Source organism: Xenopus laevis, chromosome 2L, assembly GCF_017654675.1.
Source record: "Xenopus laevis strain J_2021 chromosome 2L, Xenopus_laevis_v10.1, whole genome shotgun sequence".
NCBI classification, from domain to species: Eukaryota; Metazoa; Chordata; class Amphibia; order Anura; family Pipidae; genus Xenopus; species Xenopus laevis.
Window position 1 is genome coordinate 61,488,695 of NC_054373.1, and position 13,980 is coordinate 61,502,674.

At 43.2% G+C, this 13,980-nt stretch overlaps 1 pseudogene; it reads left to right on the forward strand.

Moving 5' to 3' along the window:
- LOC108707478 overlaps positions 1 to 13,980 on the forward strand; it is a 32,855-nt pseudogene that overhangs the window by 10,910 nt on the left and 7,965 nt on the right.

Consider the following 13,980-nt stretch of genomic DNA (forward strand, 5'->3'; position numbering starts at 1 on the left):
CATTACCCTCCTGAGAGACGTCGCCGCTGAAATGTCTTCACCGAGCAGAGCGGAGGATATCGTCCCTTGGCTGCAGAAGGCGGATCATGAGGAGCTGCGCAAGATACTGGCGCACTGTCAGAGAGAGCTTCAGGAGCCGCATGACGACGCGCTGTCAGAGGAAGTCCAAGTCGGCTCGAGTGGCTCGGAAGGCGAAGAAGGTGGTGGCAAAGAAAACAACCCCTCAGAAGCCGAAGCGGAAGTTGGTGAGGAGGATCCCGTGCCATACTGATGTAGCTCCGCTGTGGCCTTCTTCTTCTCCTCCGCAAGATGCGACAGATACAGAAGTCAGTGAAGGCGCTGTTGCAAGTGGCCGGCAGGAGCAAAGAGCTGTACACTTACCAGCCAATCAGGCTGCTGTTTCCCCTCCTTCCCGATCTGTTCCCTCACAGGTCCGGCAGGAACAACCCGGAACTAGCGATATGCAATCTGACAGGACGTCTGATATCTTAAAGGAACTGGGTAAGTTATTACAACAAGTGACTCATGAACATACTACTCCTGGTGCGGCGTTAACGCTTACAAGCACAGGGGTTAATGAATATTCTTATAGAGATTCTTTTTCTTGTGAAACTACTCCTTTGGGCTTGCATTTATCTGCTGCCGTTAGGGAAAAAATTATAAAGGGAGATTATATAGATATTCTTTCTCTTTTACCAGCAGCTAAGAATTTCCTTAGAACTGAGCGTAAGGGGGATTCTGAGGAGGAAAGGCGAAGACCTGTGGCCAGAACTTTTTCAAACTGGCTTCAGGCATTTTGCATTTATGCAAATATTTTATGTCAGAATAATCCAGAGTTTGGTCCAGGATTGTTTAAGCATCTGGATATAATCCTTGAAGTTTATAAGGGTTACGGGGGTATAGCATGGTATATCTATGAGGATCGTTTCAGGCAGAAAAAATCCATCCACAGGTCGCTGACTTGGGGCACCAAGGACATTGATTTGTGGATGGGGATGCTTACAACCAAAGCGCCAGTTGTTAGTCCTGCTAATCTTACTAAGCCAACAACTGTAAAAAACACTTGTTGGATTTATAATGAAAGTTTTTGCAAATGGCAAAATAATTGTAGATTTAAACATGAGTGCTCCATTTGCAATGCTGCGCATCCTGCCTTTCGTTGTGCAAAATAAATCCAATAAGGACCATCCAGCAAAAAGTGACAACCCCGGTGAGGCTGCAAAACATGCTGCCTTATCTAAGCATTTACCCCGACCAGCAGAAGGCAGCTCTAATTAAAGCCGGTTTTTCTGAGGGTTTTACAATCCCAGTTGATGAGATAAAATGGTATCCAGTTGTAGAGGATAATCTTAAATCAGTATATCATCATCCGGAGATAGTCAGGGATAAGCTGAGAAAAGAGCTGTTGTTAAATCGGATAGCTGGTCCTTTTTCTGAAATTCCACTTCCAAATATGAGGATTTCACCTTTGGGAGTAGTCCCTAAAAAGGAAGTAGGCGCCTTTCGCCTTATACATCATCTATCCTTTCCACAGGGCCTGTCTGTGAATGATGCAATTTCATCTGATATTTGTTCTGTTGAATATGCATCTTTTGACAAGGCGGTCGATTTAGTCAGGCTTTATGGGAGGGGAGCTATGTTAGCTAAGAGCGACGTCGAGTCGGCTTTTCGACTTCTCCCTATTCATGAAAATTCACATCATCTTTTAGGTTTTCATTTCGATGGTTTTTATTATTATGATAAATGTCTCCCAATGGGATGCGCTATATCTTGCAGATATTTTGAAATTTTTGCTACATTCGTAGAATGGACAGTAAAATTTGAAACCAGCTCTCAGCATATCCTTCATTATCTCGATGATTTTCTTTTTGTAGGCCCAGCTGGCACAAAAAGTTGTGCAATGTTATTGAGTACATTTTTAGCCTTATAAAAACAATTTGGTATTCCTATATCATAAGAAAAGACTATTTTTCCGACTACAAATCTGCAGTTTTTAGGAATAGAAATAGATACTTTGCAGATGGAGTTTCGACTCCCAGCTGAAAAGCTTCGAAAGCTCAGAAATTTAATTGCTACAGCTTTAGTGGCTAAAAAATTAAAGTTGAAACATATTCAATCGCTCATTGGGCATTTAGTTTTTGCTACAAGAGTGATCCCAATGGGTAGGATATTCAATAGACGTTTGATAAGTTTAACTTGTGGAACTTCTAACCCAAATTGGCACATTCGGATTCCTACGGAAATAAAAGCAGATTTGGTTGTGTGGCGCGATTTCTTAGAGTTATATAATGGTAGAACATGCCTTCAAGACAGTTTTGTAGACAATTCTGTCATAGACTTATATACAGATGCAGCAGCAAGTGCTGGTTTTGGAGCTTACCTTCAAGGCAGCTGGTGTGTTAATAGCTGGCCGGCAAATTGGCAAGAGATGGGTTTGACTAGCAACCTAGTCTTATTGGAAATATTCCCAGTGCTGGTGGCCTTAGACATTTGGGGTCCCAGGTTAGCTAATAAAAGGATTAGGCTCCATTCAGACAACATGGGAGTGGTATAAGTGATAAATAATTTATCAGCAAAATCACCCCCAGTGGTTATGGCTTTAAGACAAATAGTACTAAGTACCTTAGAACAAAATATTTGGTTGAGGTCTAAGCATGTACCAGGTTATCAAAATTGTTTAGCTGATGCTCTCTCTCGTTTTCAGTTTGCCAAATTCAGAGAACTTGCAAGAGAGGCAGTACAAGAGCCAGATCACTGCCCTCCATACCTGTGGGATCTTGTAACGCAATGTTAAAAAATGTATTGCAGAAATTGGTTTCTGAAAAAACCTGGTTAGCTTATAGCAGCGCTTGGATGGAATTGCAGGATTTTGTAAATCTACAAGACTCTGGAACATCGGATATAGACTGTTTATTACTGTTTATTTTAGAACATGTGGAAGCAAAACATACCTTATCATACATTAACCTTTTAAGTGCCAGCAGAATTTCACATTTTGGTTACGCGAAATGCCAGCCGTTTTTGAAACATTTTGTGCTCTCTCACTTTAGGGGCATTTTCTGAGGGGAAACCTATAGTTTACCTAGGAAAACTATACATTGTTTTTTTCGGTAGAAACTGAGCTTTCTAAATCTGCCTGAGTTTTCATGTATTTCCACCTGTGCAAAAAAATTTATAGTGCTAAATACCAAAAAAAAAAGAAAAATTACCATTTTTCATCATATATCAATTTATACCAGAAAAATATTTCATTTTACGGAGGGGAAACCTATAGTTTACCTAGGAAAACTATACATTGTTTTTTTCGGTAGAAACTGAGCTTTCTAAATCTGCCTGAGTTTTCATGTATTTCCACCTGTGCAAAAAAATTTATAGTGCTAAATACCAAAAAAAAAAGAAAAATTACCATTTTTCATCATATATCAATTTATACCAGAAAAATATTTCATTTTACGGAGGAAAATCCAACTGATTTGGAAAGCCTTATGTCTCTCGAACGTGCCAATACCAGATATGTATAGTTTTAGGGAGATTTAGGACTTCTGTACCTCAAAAACTCCCGGCAGTATATTAACGAATTTTGAAAGCACTAAGGCAGAAAACGGCATGCTTTAGATTCCAAGGCAAAAAATCCTGAAACCGTAGGTTTACCCCAGAAAACCATACATTTTTGAAAAGTACACATTCTGCCGATTACAAAATGGGTAACTATGTCTCTCTACTCCCAACTACCAAACATAAAAGCTTGTCTGAACATAGCGGTTTTTCATAAAAAAATTCCAAATTCTGAAAAATCATTTCAAAGGTTTTATTTTGCTGCTCCGCATATCCCAAACTATATTAGGTACCAAGAAAAAGCACCTGAAATATGATTGCCAGGGGTCCACTGAACAGTTTGATACCCATTATGCATAGGTTTACCAAAGTATCTGGCATTTAGAGACACCAATATGAAGTTAGCACATCCAAATTGTTCAGGACTTTACTTCAGCTACTGAGAAATCAACACATTGATTGCATTTTTTGTGGGGTAAAAACACAGAAATATATGTTTACCCCCCAAAACCATATATTTTTGGAAAGTACACATTCTACTGAAGCTAAAATGGGTAGTCGCAAGGCTTTCCCAAAATTGTCGGTTTTGGTGAAATATCTGAAAATTGCCTCAAACCTTCAGCTTCCCAGCACCATATCGCCCATGTATCATTACGTACTAAGAAAAAGCACCCTAAATATGATTGCCAGGGTTCCTCTGAACATTTTGGTAGTCATTGTTCATAAGTTTACCAAAGTATCTGGCATTTAGAGGCCCCAAAATGAAGTTAGCGCATACAAACGGTCCCGTGGGTAACTTCAGCTAATGAAAGATCAACACACAGGAGAAAGCTCTCTGTTTAGTGCTGAATTAAGCATTGAAATTCCTGTTTGAGACAGGATTTTTTGTTATCACTTGGTGTGTGAATGTGTTGTCCACTTGGTGGGTGAAATTTGGGAAGTTTTAAGTTGATTTTCTTTACTAAAAATCGATTTTTCTTTTGACCCTGAAGGTGAGTGATTCTTAGCCCAGTTCCCTTCACTTGCTCTGGGCTACAAACTCACTGTTAGATCCCCTACCCCTCCCCCGCACCTGGGTGTCAGTTTAATTTGCATTTTTCTCTTGTTTCAGCACAAATTGTTTAATTTTTGTACAGATTGAGTGGATATTTTGATTTTGCACTCAGTTCTGTGAGGAGAGAAAGCTAAAGGGAGAAGGATTTAATATAAGTATAAATATAAAATCTTTTCCAGCAGCAGCAGTGCAGCTCCCAGGCACCTGCTCACATTAACCCTCTCCCTGCCACAGCTTCTCAACTTAAAACTTACTTTTTTGTTAATCAATAGTATAAAGCTTTCTTTTTGTGTGGTGTTGTGTAAAATAATGGGAGGGAATAAAAAGGAAAGTTATAAAAAAACATCTCTTGGTTCTAAAGCAAAAGGACCTGAAAAACCCAGCTGTAGCTCTGCAAGGAAACACCAGGCAGAGCCCATGTCAAAAAGCCCCATTGCCTCTACTTCTGCTGCTGCTGCCAATGTGACCCCTGCTAAAACATTTGCACACGTGGTAGCTACTGGCAGCAACCCTAGCCAAGTCACTGCTGGGGTAGAGAAGCTTACAAGGAAGCATGGGGTCAGATGCCTAATGTCAAGCACTCATGGCATAGAGGCTTATATAAAGGCTGCAGCTGAAGTGGTGGGCCACTCTGCAGTAGTGGCAGCAAGTAAAATGTATGGGAAAGCCATAATCTTTGCCCGTACTCTAACTGCAGTGCATACTCTGGTACAGAGGGGTATCACAGTGGGAGGGAGTTATGTCCCTGTAGAACCCCTAGAAGGATTGGGCACAAGGGTGGTTTTATCTAATGTGCCCCCCTTCCTGCAAGACCACTTATTGTACCCCCACCTGCAAGCCCTTGGGGAGTTAAAATCAAATATGTCTAGAATTCCCCTGGGATGTAAGGAGAGCAGACTGAGGCACGTCCTTTCCTTTAAAAGGCAGGTGCAACTACTTTTACCTCGGGGGCAAGACACTATTGAGGGGTCTTTCGGGGTTCCATTTGAAGGGGTGCTGTATAAAATTTTTTACAGCACAGAGGAAGTGAGGTGCTTCCTTTGCAAGAACCTGGGGCACACTCGCCAGAGTTGCCCCAAAGGGCAAATTAAGACCACAGCCCCTGTTCCTGCTCCCAGTGCCTCAAATAAAACATCTTATCCTGCTGGGACTATTTCAGCAGGGTCCTCAAAGGGGATATCTCCTTCACTAAAGGAGGTGGCTGTTACACAACCCACCTCTACAACATCCAAACCTCCTCCTTCTTCACTGAAGACATCTAAGGCTGCAGCATGTCTTACAATTGCGGCAAAAGAGAAGGGGGGAAAACATGTCAAAGCTTCCCCCAGGGTCACAGTTGTTCCTACCACAAAAAAGTGTACCCCTGTTATGGGCACCCCTGAAGGTGTGGGGGTACCCATGATTGCAACACCTGGTGGGGTTGGGGCAGATAGTGGCCTTTCCTCTTCAGATGCCAAGAAAAAGAGGAAATTTAAATCAAACTGGCTGGTACCTGAGGAATGGGCATCAGTGGTTAATGATGGAGCACCCCCATCCAAGGGTAAAAAGGGCAGCAAAACTTCTGCTCCTCATGTGGTGACATTGTCTGGCCCAACTGTTGGTCACGATCAACCTGTGTCAGACCATGCACTCTTGCCTCCAGACCAGGTGGGGAATAATGAGGTTAATGGTCTGCATGGCCTTGAACATGGCAGTGTTGGTTTCCCCACAGAGTCAGGGGTGCAGTATCTGCCTCAAAATCATTTGGAAGATCTTCCCTTGGAGTGTAAAGAGATACCTAATGAGACTCCTGCAGAGTGGGCAGTCAGTGTTCCTGAGGTGCTGATATTTGGCAAATGCAACCAGCCTCAGTTTTTAGTGCCTCAGGGTATTTCACTCCAGGAGGGGGAGAATATTGGGCTAACCCCCATACAGGACCCTGCAGATAAAACTGCTGGGAAGGATGGTGAGGGTGGAGTTGTAAATACGGTGGAGGGTAGCCAGACAACCTCTACTGTTCATGCTAAAATCTCTCCTCCCTTGTCTTCAACTGACCCAAATGTTATTGCCATCCAGAAAGCACAGGAGGTAGTAGAGAGGGCAGAGGCTAACCATCGAGCCTCCAAAGCTCTACCGGTTGCTGGGGAGCTAATTAGTTCTGTTGCTCCTGTGTCAAACACTTCCAAATGTGTTTCAAGTGAAGTTGAGGGAACACCTGAGCCATTGCAGGGTCTCCAGAAAAGTGATTCTGATACTTTTCCTGTAACAACTTGTGGAGAGATTCTCAAAGCTCTAGTGGAGAGGGGAGATTATCAATCCCTTAGCCAGGAAGAGCTCATGGATGAGGGGAACATCGAAGAGGAGGTTGACATAGGAGTGGCAAATCCTTCTACCCCAATCATCCCTGCTGAGGAACTCAAAAAGTTTCTTGAGAGCACCCTTGGTGTTAAATTAGAGAAGAAGATGCACATGGCTCTGGAGAAGTGGCATGATTTGTCTTTAGTTATCAATTCTGTGAGACAATACATTAAGGTCATAAAAGAGGCCAAGAACTATGGAACAGCGGAATATCTCCGTATAATGAAGTTTCACAAAAAATGTTTGTCTCATCAGACCTTGATGAAGGTTAAAGCACTTCCTAAGACTCAGTAATGGCCTTGAGTATAAGCACACTTAATACTAATGGCTGTCGGAATCCTTTCCGAATGTTTCAGGTACTCTCCTTTCTTCGTCAAGGAGGGTACTCTGTGAGTTTCCTCCAAGAGACCCACACCACTCCAGAGCTTGAAGCAAGCTGGAATCTGGAGTGGAAGGGAAGGGTCTTTTTTAATCACCTCACTTGGACATCATGCGGGTTGGTGACCCTTTTCTCAGATTCCTTCCAGCCAGAGGTCCTGAATGCTACCTCTGTCATCCCTGGCCGTCTATTGCATCTTCGGGTCCGGGAGTCAGGTAGAACATATAATCTAATGAATGTGTATGCTCCTACTACCGGACCAGAGAGGGCACGGTTCTTTGAAAGTTTGTCAGCCTACATGGAGACAATTGACTCTGATGAAGCCTTGATTATAGGGGGTGATTTTAATTACACCCTTGATGCTCGAGATCGCAATGTACCCAAGAAAAGAGACTCGTCTGAGTCCGTTTTGCGAGAACTAATTGCTCATTTCTCCTTGGTTGATGTCTGGAGAGAACAGAACCCAGAGACGGTTGCTTTTACCTATGTCAGGGTGAGAGATGGTCATGTTTCTCAATCCCGGATTGATAGGATATATATATCGAGCCATCTCATGTCACGAGCCCAGTCGAGCACCATTAGATTGGCACCATTCTCAGACCACAATTGTGTATCCCTGAGAATGTCAATCGCACCATCTCTGCCAAAAGCTGCTTACTGGCACTTTAACAACAGTTTATTAGAAGATGAGGGTTTTGCAAAGTCAGTCCGGGATACATGGAGAGGCTGGAGGGCCTTTCAGGATGAATTTGCCACATTGAACCAGTGGTGGGATGTAGGCAAGGTTCACCTAAAGCTCTTGTGTCAAGAGTATACCAAAAGTGTGAGCGGGCAGCGCAATGCAGAGATTGAGGCACTGAATGGGGAGGTGCTTGATCTTGAGCAAAGGCTATCAGGCTCTGAAGACCAAGCCCTTCAGTGTGAATATCTAGAAAGGAAAGAAGCGCTGCGTAACATGGAACAACGACAGGCTCGTGGTGCCTTTGTGCGAAGCCGGATGCAGTTACTTTGTGATATGGATCGTGGTTCCCGATTCTTCTATGCTCTGGAGAAGAAGAAGGGGAACCGAAAACAAATCACATGCCTTTTTGCGGAGGATGGAACCCCCCTTGAGGATCCGGAGGCTATCCGGGACAGAGCCCGGTCCTTCTATCAAAACCTTTTTTCTCCAGATCCCATCTCTCCAGATGCCTGTGAGGAGCTATGGGATGGGCTTCCAGTGGTCAGTGAGAGGAGAAAAGAGAGGTTGGAAACACCAATCACTCTAGAGGAACTCTCTCAAGCACTCCGTTTAATGCCCCACAATAAATCTCCTGGGCTTGACGGACTGACCATAGAGTTCTTCCAGTTCTTTTGGGATACTCTGGGCCCTGATTTCCATAGGGTCCTAACTGAGGCCTTCAAGAAAGGTGAGTTGCCACTTTCGTGTCGTCGAGCAGTGTTATCACTACTTCCTAAGAAGGGGGATCTCCGTCTTATTAAGAACTGGAGACCAGTCTCACTGCTTAGCACAGACTATAAGATCGTGGCCAAAGCTATCTCACTTAGGCTCAAATCTGTGCTGGCAGAGGTGATTCATCCTGACCAGTCCTATACAGTCCCCGGTCGGACAATTTTTGATAATGTCTTTTTAATCCGAGACTTACTACATTTTGCGAGAAGGACTGGTCTATCTCTTGCTTTTCTCTCTCTGGATCAAGAGAAGGCATTTGACAGGGTGGATCACCAATATCTTATAGGCACTCTGCAAGCCTATAGCTTTGGCCCACAGTTTGTGGGCTACCTGAAAACAATGTATGCCTCTGCAGAGTGTTTAGTTAAAATCAACTGGTCTCTGACTGCACCTCTGGCCTTTGGACGAGGAGTTCGGCAAGGATGCCCCTTGTCGGGACAACTGTACTCGCTGGCCATTGAGCCCTTCCTGTGTCTCTTAAGGAAAAGGCTCACGGGACTGGTGCTCAAAGAACCTGACATGAGGGTGGTTCTCTCAGCCTACGCTGATGATGTAATTCTTGTGGCCCAGGACCTAGTTGATCTTGAGCGGGCACAAGAGTGTCAAGAAGTCTACGCTGCTGCCTCATCTGCCCGGATCAACTGGTCCAAGAGCTCAGGCCTTCTGGAGGGTTCTCTAAAGGTGGATTTCCTGCCTCCTGCTTTTCGTGACATCTCGTGGGAGAGTAAAATCATTAAATATTTAGGCGTCTACCTATCAGCTGAGGAGTATCCTGTCTCACAGAATTTCATTGAACTTGAGGAATGTGTTCTAACGCGCCTTGGAAAGTGGAAGGGTTTTGCTAAAGTACTTTCTATGAGGGGGAGAGCTTTGGTGATTAATCAGCTGGTGGCCTCTCAGATCTGGTACCGGCTGATATGTCTTAGCCCAACCCAAGAATTCATTGCTAAGATCCAGAGAAGGTTACTGGACTTTCTCTGGATAGGAAAGCATTGGGTTTCTGCAGGTGTCTCAAGCCTCCCGTTGAAAGAGGGAGGGCAGGGAGTCGTGTGTATACGTTCTCAAGTGCACACCTTCCGTCTCCAGCAAATACAGAGATACTTGTATGCAGATCCTTCTCCACAGTGGTGTACTCTAGCATCGAGTTTTTATCGCCAGGTACGAAATATGGGATATGACCGGCAATTGTTTATAATTGAACCTGAGGGTTTCCTAAGAAACCTTTCAACCCTGCCGGCTTACTACCAAGACACGCTAAAAACCTGGAGCATGGTATCCGTGTTAAGGCAAGGAGCCATTGAAGGGGAAGACATTCTAAATGAGCCCCTACTTTACAATCCATCTTTTAAGACTAGGATGTTAGAATCCATCAGCATCCGACGTCGCCTTTACCAGGCTCGGTTAACCAGAGTTGGAGATCTCCTGGATTTTGAGAAATCAGATTGGGTGGACTCTCAAGCAGTTATGCAACGCATGGGATTCCTCACCACTAGGGTTCCACACCGTCTTCTCAAGGAAATCAAGGACACAATCTCTCCTGATTCTCACACCTTCATTGATGGGGTTTTACATTCTGGAGAGCCACGTCCACCTTGGAACTCCTCACCTCCAGACATAATAATAGCACCTAAAACCCGTCAATCCCCCCAAGCACCTCCTTCCCCCAACTTGAGCCAGTTGGAGAATTTTCCATTGACACGCTTTCATGATATAACAAGAAAGCTGTTGTACTCTCTAATGCTTCACACTGTACACTTCCTTGCCCTCATCTCCCGATATGATACCATCTGGAGACGTGTGCTTAATGAGGGTGAAAGACCTCAGTGGCAAGCTCTTTATTCCAGTTTGGTGCCTAGACCAACTGGAGACTTGAGTTGGAAAGTGCTGCATGGTGCATTGAGCACAGGAGAGTATTTAGCTCGTTTTACAGACTCCCCAGCTGCTTGTCCATTCTGTGGCAAAGGAGAGTCTGTGTTTCATGCTTATTTTACGTGTGCCAGACTGCAACCTCTATTGGCTCTTTTGAGGAAGCTTTACCTGCAGTTCTGGTTACACTTTTCCCCTCATGTTTATATTTTTGGACGCCCAGTATCCCGGGACAATAAAGAGAAAGACCTTCTCTCCAACTTGCTCCTGGCTTTAGCTAAATTAGTCATCCATAAATCTAGAAAGCAATGTTTGGAAGGTGGGAATCCTCTGCCAGCAGAGGTCTTGTTCCGAGTGCTGGTGCGTTCCCGCATCCGAGCAGAGTACACCCAAGCAGTGTTTACTGGTCGGTTGAAAGAATTTGCTGACCAGTGGGCAATAGATGGGGTACTTTGCTCAGTATCCCCAGACCTGGTTTCTGTTCAGACAATTCTCACACTCCATATTTAAGTGCACTTTAATTTAAGTGACAGTTGTATTTTAATCAGTTAATCATCTCCTTTGAGATGTGATTAACTTTGGTGAGCAATCACTCACCTGCAATTTGAATAATATATCAGCAAATGAAAGATCAACACATTGACTGCATTTTTGTGGGGTAAAAACACAGAAATATATGTTTACCCCCCAAAACCCATATATTTTTGGAAAGTACACATTCTACCGAATCTAAAATGGGTACCCATGCCTTTCTGCTCCAAACTACTGAGTCGCAAGGCTTTCCCACAATTGTCGGTTTTGGTGAAATATCTGAAAATTGCCTCAAAGCTTCAACTTCTCAGCACCATATCACCCATGTATCGTTACGCACCAAGAAAAAGCACCCTAAATATGATTGCCAGGGTTCCTCCAAACAGTTTGGTGGCCATTGTTCATAGGTTTACCAAAGTATCTGGCATTTAGAGGCCCCAAAATGAAGTTAGTGCATACAAATAGTCCTGTGGGTAACTTCAGCTAATGAAAAATCAACACATTGACTGCATTTTTGTGGGGTAAAAACACAGAAATATATGTTTACCCCCCAAACCCATATATTTTTGGAAAGTACACATTCTACTGAATCTAAAATGGGTACCCATGCCTTTCTGCTCCAAACTACTGAGTCGCAAGGCTTTCCCAAAGTTGTCGGTTTTGGTGAAATATCTGAAAATTGCCTCAAAGCTTCAACTTCCCAGCACCATATCACCCATGTGTCATTATGTACTAAGAAAAAGCACCCTAAATATGATTGCCAGGGTTCCTCCAAACAGTTTGGTGGCCATTGTTCATAGGTTTACCAAAGTATCTGGCATTTAGAGGCCCCAAAATGAAGTTAGCGCATACAAATAGTCTTGTGGGTAACTTCATCTAATGAAAAATCAACACATTGACTGCATTTTTGTGGGGTAAAAACACAGAAATATATGTTTACCCCCCAAAACCATATATTTTTGGAAAGTACACATTCTACTGAATCTAAAATGGGTACCCATGCCTTTCTGCTCCAAACTACTGAGTCGCAAGGCTTTCCCAAAGTTGTCGGTTTTGGTGAAATATCTGAAAATTGCCTCAAAGCTTCAACTTCCCAGCACCATATCACCCATGTGTCATTACGTACTAAGAAAAAGCACCCTAAATATGATTGCCAGGGTTCCTCTGAACATTTTGGTGGCCATTGTTCATAAGTTTACCAAAGTATCTGGCATTTAGAGGCCCCAAAATGAAGTTAGCGCATACAAACAGTCCCGTGGGTAACTTCAGCTAATGAAAAATCAACACATTGACTGCATTTTTGTGGGGTAAAAACACAGAAATATATGTTTACCCCCCAAAACCCATATATTTTTGGAAAGTACACATTCTACCGAATCTAAAATGGGTACCCATGCCTTTCTGCTCCAAACTACTGAGTCGCAAGGCTTTCCCACATTTGTCGGTTTTGGTGAAATATCTGAAAATTGCCTCAAAGCTTCAACTTCTCAGCACCATATCACCCATGTATCGTTATGCACCAAGAAAAAGCACCCTAAATATGATTGCCAGGGTTCCTCCAAACAGTTTGGTGGCCATTGTTCATAGGTTTACCAAAGTAACTGGCATTTAGGGGCCCCAAAATGAAGTTAGTTCATACAAATAGTCCTGTGGGTAACTTCAGCTAATGAAAGAGCAACACATTGACTGCATTTTTGTGGGGTAAAAACACAGAAATATATGTTTACCCCCCAAACCCATACATTTTTGGAAAGTACACATTCTACAGAATCTAAAATGGGTACCCATGCCTTATTGCTCCAAACTACTGAGTCGCAAGGCTTTCCCAAAGTTGTCGGTTTTGGTGAAATATCTGAAAATTGCCTCAAAGCTTCAACTTCCCAGCACCATATCACCCATGTGTCATTACGTACTAAGAAAAAGCACCCTAAATATTATTGCCAGGGTTCCTCTGAACATTTTGGTGGCCATTGTTCATAAGTTTACCAAAGTATCTGGCATTTAGAGGCCCCAAAATGAAGTTAGCGCATACAAATAGTCTTGTGGGTAACTTCATCTAATGAAAAATCAACACATTGACTGCATTTTTGTGGGGTAAAAACACAGAAATATATGTTTACCCCCCAAACCCATATATTTTTGGAAAGTACACATTCTACTGAATCTAAAATGGGTACCCATGCCTTTCTGCTCCAAACTACTGAGTCGCAAGGCTTTCCCAAAGTTGTCGGTTTTGGTGAAATATCTGAAAATTGCCTCAAAGCTTCAACTTCCCAGCACCATATCACCCATGTGTCATTACGTACTAAGAAAAAGCACCCTAAATATGATTGCCAGGGTTCCTCTGAACATTTTGGTGGCCATTGTTCATAAGTTTACCAAAGTATCTGGCATTTAGAGGCCCCAAAATGAAGTTAGCGCATACAAACAGTCCCGTGGGTAACTTCAGCTAATGAAAAATCAACACATTGACTGCATTTTTGTGGGGTAAAAACACAGAAATATATGTTTACCCCCCAAAACCCATATATTTTTGGAAAGTACACATTCTACCGAATCTAAAATGGGTACCCATGCCTTTCTGCTCCAAACTACTGAGTCGCAAGGCTTTCCCACATTTGTCGGTTTTGGTGAAATATCTGAAAATTGCCTCAAAGCTTCAACTTCCCAGCACCATATCACCCATGTGTCATTACGTACTAAGAAAAAGCACCCTAAATATGATTGCCAGGGTTCCTCTGAACATTTTGGTGGCCATTGTTCATAAGTTTACCAAAGTATCTGGCATTTAGAGGCCCCAAAATG